This window comes from Larimichthys crocea, chromosome XIX (genome assembly GCF_000972845.2).
Source record: "Larimichthys crocea isolate SSNF chromosome XIX, L_crocea_2.0, whole genome shotgun sequence".
Taxonomy (NCBI): domain Eukaryota; kingdom Metazoa; phylum Chordata; class Actinopteri; family Sciaenidae; genus Larimichthys; species Larimichthys crocea.
Genome location: NC_040029.1, coordinates 8,323,383 through 8,331,102, shown reverse-complemented (window position 1 = coordinate 8,331,102; position 7,720 = coordinate 8,323,383). Strand labels below are relative to the sequence as shown.

The 7,720-nt window shown below is 42.5% G+C and overlaps 1 long non-coding RNA gene across 1 annotated transcript in view; it reads left to right on the top strand.

Moving 5' to 3' along the window:
• Positions 1-596: 596 nt before the first annotated feature.
• The window catches only part of LOC113748293 (uncharacterized), a 46,307-nt gene continuing 39,183 nt past the window's right edge, over positions 597-7,720 (top strand). The window contains exon 1 of the long non-coding RNA XR_003464233.1: positions 597-829. This is a non-coding gene — a long non-coding RNA (uncharacterized LOC113748293). The remainder of the gene's footprint in view (positions 830-7,720) is intronic.

Here is a 7,720-nt window from a genome sequence, read left to right as displayed (position 1 = left end):
CAAAATGGCACAATTAATAATAAAAAAAAAATATTAATTAAAAAAAGGTTTCAAATTAGAGCAAAATTAATTTATAATTTAATTAATAATTTGTATAATAGTTCATGAAAATGTGAAATACACTGAACTGATCTTTTATATATGATGTATAAAATTAATATATTTTCAGTGTATGAATCCAAAGGGATGTATTTATAACAAATAATGTAATAAGCCTAGACCTTCAGTCAGCCTCATTTATAGCTTTTACTTATTTATTTGATGTGTATTTGAGTTTTATAAGTGAAATAACCAAAATAAACAACAACAACAAAAAAAACTACAGGTTTGCAACTGTCTGTGTATTAATTATTATTATTTTGTGACGGTCTGCATGCTTTAAATATAATCTAATTAATCTAATATAATCTAATATAACTCAATATTACTATAATGTTATAATAATATCTCCCTAAAAGTCATATAATATAATATAATATAATATAATATAATATAATATAATACAATATAATATAATGTTCCTCCTCACCTCTCTGTGATTTACAGAGTTTCCTGACGGACAGTGAAGTAAACTATTGTTAGCCAGGTTACCCGGACTGTGAACTCGGAGCACCGGGGGAAGTGTTAAGTGTTTGCACCACAGGTGTGTTGGACCACCTGGATGAAGAAGAGGAGGCTTACGGGCCCGGAGAGCGGAGCCGGTGTCGTGTTAGAACCGGAGCCGGGCGATTAGGCAATGTAACCGTGCATGGATTTAAAATCAGAAGCGAAAAGACTGAAGAGGACAGAAAGACAGAAAGACAGACCTGGACTTCTTGCTGTTGGACTAGTAAGTAATATTAGCCGGCTGCTGTGTCTTCTGTTGTTGCACCAGCTTGATGTTTGGCAAAGTTGTCATCATGTTTATAAGTAATGTGATCCAATTTCTCAAACTGTTTATACAACACCACCTCAGGAAACATTCATCTAATATTCAAGTACCACTGTTTTGACATCAGGCATTAAAATCCAGCAGGTGTATTACAAGAATAAGATTATTTATAAACTGAACCAGTTTGAGAAGCAGTGTTCTCCAGCAGATGGAGTGTGAGGTCTGGCAGAGAGTGTTCATGTGCACACTTCTCTACCAATGTGATTTAAAATCAGTCACTGAAATCAGCTGGATTGTGAGATCACGCTGCTGTTTTTATGCTTTATCCTGAGCTGTGCAGGAGTTGAAGCACTGAACCACTAGAGGGAGTCACAACATCTCTTTTGCCTTCATTTCTGACACACACACACACACACACACACACACACACACACACACATATGGTTCATCTCGGCTTCATCGTCCTCCAATCAGAGAGCTGTTTGCTCCACACAACCAGACAAGTGACATAAAGGCGTCTCACTCCTCTGTGCAGCCTTCAGGTGTTGTCGTGATGGATGAAAGATCTTGTTTACTTGTTGTTGGACGCTGGAGGACGCCAATGCAATTAGTGACACCGAGACAGGAAGTAGGGAGTGTGATTGAACCTGTCAGACAGTAGCAGGGATTTGATCTGTCTGAGTTCATTTCTGTCTCAAAGCACCAATTTCTTTTTAACGCCAGCCGTTTGACTCTCTGCTGTTTGTCTGTGTATGTGTGAATACCTGTTTATTTGCAGTCTCTTCAGACCTACAACCTCTCGTCTTTGTGGATAACACTTTGAGAAAATTGTCAATTTGAAAAGCCGGAGCGGCGAGAAGGCTCAGAGTCCTGATGGCTGAGCTGGAACAGACCCGGATCTTCATCTGTTTTTTTCTTCTTCTGTCTTCTGTCCTCCTTCCTCTTCTATGCTGTGTCGGAGTGTATAGACGTGTCGGCGCGTCGGTGTATGACATCGAAATGGTTTCTGATCACTCAAGGCGTATTCCCAACACCCCTCATGTCATTTTTTCCTCAACAGAAATAGCTCCGCTCTGCTGACCTTTTATATTGAGCAATACCTCCCTGACAAACTGAACTGGTATCACTTCTTTCTGCACGTATCAGTGGTTTGACAGCCTCGGACATGTTACCTTTTCTCTATATTCTACTCTAAAAAACATAAACTCTGCCTGCTCAGACTCAGTTACAGTCAAAGTTATGTTTGTTTCCTTTGCAAACGTCTATCTAACAACCCTCATGATGTGTTTAAACGTGTCAGCTCTCTGTCTCTGTCTGCGCCCCTGTGCAGTGAACCTTCACTAATACCTGAGAAACAGATCCAGCTGCCCGAAGCAGCCACATCTGCACCGTCACCAGCCGGCCTCGGGGCTCACGGTCACGCAGAGGTGACACGACACAACAAGCCACGACTGAGGACACGCCACCATTGTTTGGTCTTTGTGGAGTTTAGTGAGAAACTTCGACATTTTTTTAGGGCTAGTATGATTTAAATTCGACATATTTTAACTAGACATTCTATTTCCAGCAGCATGAACACGGCTCTGAAACTGAATTCACACCTTTATAAAACAGTCATGTTTTAATTCACGGGGCTGTCATTCCCTAATTAAGTTTTTCAGCTTCCCGGAGAGAAGAACTATGAGATCTATGCGAATAGAGACAAAGTATTCCAGTAAGTATGACGGCAGTGTTTTACCAACGCTAGTCACGGCTCTGCGTCCAACAGTTCTTCAATCATCTGAAAGGAGTGGCATCGTTCATCCAAATAAAGTTGAATAAATAAATGTTTACCAGAGTATGACTCGTTAATTCTTGGTAAAAATAAAAAAGACATTTGTATAAATAGACACAAGTCTCAACATACAGCCAGAATAGTGTTAGCTTCTCTAGCCTGTCAATCAAAGCGTCCACGCTCTTAATCCTGCATAACTTTAAGCCTTAATATAATGTGAACAGGTGAGTTGTATATAAATTCACCCTCAGTACAGTTGTCATGAACGGGGAAATTAGCTACAGAGACCAAAACTGTTTTTTGTACCAGGCTGTAAACATGTTTATTTCTGCTGTGAAACATGGGGACTTATGGAGACTGACTCACTTCTGGAGCCAGCCTCAAGTGGACGTTTGAGGAACTGCACTTCTGCATTGACTCTGAGCTAAGTTAACCAACTAACAATTTCCTCATATAACTCTCAACATGAGGGTGAATAACGGTGTCCCAGAATGAGTTTTAACAGTAGAGATGGTAACAAACGTGTCCTCTGACAAGATCACGAGCGCCGTTAAATAAAAACCCCGGACAGCTGTTTTAAATTTGGAGTCGACGTGGAGCCATGAGTCGGGCCATGCCTCATTTCCACAGCGGCAGACTTTATTCGTCTGTGTTTGACCCCGCCCGCTGAAACAAAGCAACAAGACCAACTGTCACATCCCATCACGCATTAGCCACGCTGCAAATGCATGAACGCGAGCGGAAGAATAGTCCGCCAGCCGCTCTGTCCTCTCACTGTCTCTCCCCTCTCCCATTATATCCTCTGTGAATGTCATTAAAGAAAAAAGCTGGTTCATTTCCTCCAGACTGACTCAAAGCCCTGATCCTCTTTTGTCCGACCTTCCAACAGTGTTTAAGGTGTGTGTGTGTGGGAACAGACAGCTGACATTTAATGGCATTTCTGGCAGCCGGTGTGTTTGAGAGAATCTTATCAAACGGATTAATTCTTGTTACTTCTTGTCGTCCTCTTGTCTCTGTGTTGAGCTCCAGCTGGACGCACAGTTTGCTGTATGTACAGAAACACTGTAACGTACACGAGAGAGAGCCGAGCTGCAGATTTCAGCTCTTTGAAGGCCGCGGTTGGAAAAATCTTGCATTGTGTTTGAGACCTCCACTTCCTTTTGTTCACAGTTTTCTTTAACAAGGGTCTCGAGGATAGATGCACGGCATTAATTGGACATTTGCATTTGTTGGATTTTAATGAGGCTAATTAGGCCAGCAGATCATAGTTTCACCCAGATACTGAACAAGGTGTGAAAACGGCTCACAGCTGTGGATAATTGTCGCCTCATCCAACCAAGAAACGTCCACCTCTTGAAGCGGTCTCCTAGGTTAGATTTACGCTAATTGTGATGTCTAATTAACTGTGGCACAAAGTAAAGCTCTGGGACGACTTTTTGTTGCCGTTACTCCTCTGATTATGATGATTATGGCAGTTTGGTATTTCTAAAGTAGAGCAGATGAAACAATGAGCACGTCGCTGATGTTCAAGTTCAGGTTCAGAGCTGATTTTGACAATTGTTAATAATTACAGACTGTCTAAGCCGCTATTACTGTCAGTCAGATGATTTCCCTGAAGAAGGCAGCGTCCTGAAATGTTGATCTTTAGAACCTGAAATCAAAAAGACTGTCGGAGATCTGAGTGTGCGTGCTCTTCTTCTTTCTTTGAAGTCTGCATGCGTGTCACCGTCTCAACTCTGATTCAGTCTGTCGTGAGAGACAAAGACGAGACTTTTATTGCTGGTTCGCTTACTGACCAAGCGGCAACCCCCTCCGTGGCTGTGAAGTTAAGCCAGAAACAAAACTGCATTTCCTCTAACGTCCACTTGAGTCTGGCTCCAGAAGGGAGTTAGTCTCTATAAGTCCCTACTACAAAACACAAAACAGTTAGACGTTAGTAACTAGCGAACACGTCTTCCTCCTCAATGTCACATCCACCTTTTTCTTCTACTATTTCTTTTTCTGCACCACAGGAAACGTGTTTGTCCGTTCTAGGCTACTGCAAATAAATACGGCGAATGGTACCTGCAGATAAAAAGCCTAAATCCAAGGTACTAAAAACATAACGACTCGTTTTGTGTGATTATATACCACTAATGTATATTATATTCCATTTCAATCACCCTAAATGTTACATAGTCTAACTTTTTCGTAGATTATGTTTACATTTAAAACCTGAAATGATCGCAATATACAGTAATAAGAGATCTGACCGCTAACTTCTTCAATATAAAACCTGACACACAGCACACAAAGAGAAGAGAAGCCGGAGTCATTTCATGTCAGCAAACACAAGTCATGCTCTTGTTGACAGATGAAATTATTCGGAATGATATCAGAGAATACTGCGAGACTCGAAGGCTGACTCGAAATCCAAAATGGGCTAAACGGAGACAAAGAGAGGGTCAGGTCTCCAAGCAGTCTCCATCTTCTGTCCTTCAGGTGAAGGCTCACATCAGCTGGGCTGGATTTCTTGATGTTGCAGCAGCAGGGTTACTTCTTTCCTTTCAGGCTTGTCTCTGCTCCTCTCCTCTGCATTACCTGACTCCTCCGCACATCCACATCTTGACAGGCTTTGCTCTGTAGTTCCCTATTTTGAATTTTAAGTGAGTGTCTCACACCACGTTACCATCCACCGGCACTTCTTTGAGACACCCGTGTCTCAGCTGTCTCAACACGGTGAAACCTTCTTCTGGTGCATCCACCAAAAAAATGTTTAATATGTGTTAATTTGCCACAAAATCTGACACCAATTCGACTCAGAAATCTTTCAGGTTTTCATTTTTAATGGCTCCTCAAGTTCTGCTTCATGTGACAAAGTCAGCGCTCCGATCGGATCGGATCCCATCTCTGCGGGCGGTCAACCGTGCAGACTGGTGGGAGCATTCAACACGAGAGACAGGCAGCATGTCGACAGTTCCAGCTGAGCTGCCATCACTCTGATCAAATGCTTTGCAGTCGTGGATGGTGCTGTAGCTCCTCGGTGTCCACGGGACAGCAGAGCTGCCCGTCAGCCTGCAGAGAGACATGACAGTGCAGTCTTGGCTGGAAGTTGTCTCTTGTTATGCTCGTGGCTGCAGTGTACTGTACCGTACTGTATGCACGAGGCTACAGGCCAGCTCACCTGAAGCAGAGGCAGATTTTCATCTGTCTGCAAGTCATTTTTCTAAAGCCAGGATCAGACTACACGGTGTGAGATGTGGGGCATCAGGTTTGTCAGTGTGTTTATGATAGAGGAAACAAAGGTCATGTTCTCTGTAATATTTTGTGGAATTTGGAAAGTTAGAGTACATGACACGAAAAGGAGCTCTGTTTGTACGTATTTTAAAAATCTGACATCCCTCGCCTTGATCCTTCAAATCCTTCAACACCTTTAACATCTCCCCGTCCCAATGTGAGGACTCTCTTTTAAAGCTGGGGTTGTTGAGGAGCTCGAATGTGTTGCGTTTTCCACCTCTGATCCAGCTGAAGATGAAACCGAAGCGTCTGTATCTGCAGGTAACGTTTGTCCTTCCTGTCCAATCCTCTTCTTTCTCTGCTGGAATCGAACCGGCTGCCTTTAGAAGGAGCACCGTGTGACATTTCCGCTGCCGTTGCCCCCATCGCTGCCCTTTTCCTGCCCGTGCCTTATCAACCTCGTGCAAGTGCTCATATGGGAATGACGCAGTTTCACTGTTTAAATATTCCAGAGTAAAGTGCATGAGACAAATCATCTTCTGAACTCTCCAGGTGTAATACCTTCAAAAAGGTCATGAAGACGGCCAGGGGAGGGCGGAGAGGGGCGCTGGTGATGTAATGTCAGTCGCTTTTTATAGAAATTCAGCCTTTTGTTATAAAACTGTTGGAATAATCAGCTAATGCTCATGTTTCCTGTGCAATGTTGACACTTTTGCCTGAGGGTGCGCGTCAGAAAAAGGTCACGCAGCGTCCCAGGTGGTACGTGTTGAACCTCTGGGGAGCATGAATATCCACAGTACATTTCATGGATCTCTGATATCTAAAGAAGAAGTAACTAGACGTGGTGAATATCCACAAACCAGCGTGACTTCGGTGACGTTTTAGCCTCCCAAGCTGCTTCAAAGACATTTATTCAGCTTAGACGCTCGAGCGGACGAGCAAAGAATCGCTCATCAGCGCGCTCGTATTCATACGCATGCACAAGAGTTCCTCCGTCAGTCGCAAGGCCTGATGGGAGAAGCTGTCTGCAGGCTGGAAATGCCACCACCGTCTCCTCTGTTGACAGACAGCAAAAACAGAGAGCGAGCCAGCTCGACAGACAGAGGGACGTGGGAGGGAGGGAGCAGAGGGTGGGAGGTGGGGGAGTTTGTTTGTTTATGTTTGTTTGTGTTGCATGCAGCATTTTCATATTTTAGGTAATGAAAGCGAGACGTCATCATCATTATTCTCCTGCTATCCAGTCACTGAATATCTGCACATGTAGTTCAACATATGGTAATTTTTTTAGAAATTATCTTTCCCTTCGAGGTCCTCAGGGAACGAGCGTCGTGTATGAATTAATAGCTGCTGTACTGATCACAAGACAAATTAATTATCATGTTGTTGGAAATGTGTGAAAACTTGATATACATTATTCTGTAGGGCCTCTCCACTGTGAACATATTTATAGTCTGACCCTGTTAGGGTCTCTTAATTATGACTAAATATGTGGAAAATCATCATTGCGTTGCACTAAATACTAAAAGCTTTCACGTTGTATCAGGATATATAAGATCGAACTCTTCCTACATTGTTTCCTACTTCACAAAATGTGAGACTGTGCTGCTTTGATTTATTTTATCATCTTAAATTCAGAGTTTTAGCGGTTGACAGAACAAGTAATTAGAGCTCAGAGGCTGACATAATTATTGAACAAGTTAAGAATATAAGTAAACACATTAACAGATAATACTGTTAATTATTTAAAATAAAAAATGCTCTTCCTTTAAGCTCAGTGGGCGGAAAATTAACAGGAGGAGAAAAGTGATGTTTGTATGTCGCAGCACTACCAGAGAGGTTAGAAAACTCAAAGTAGAAAC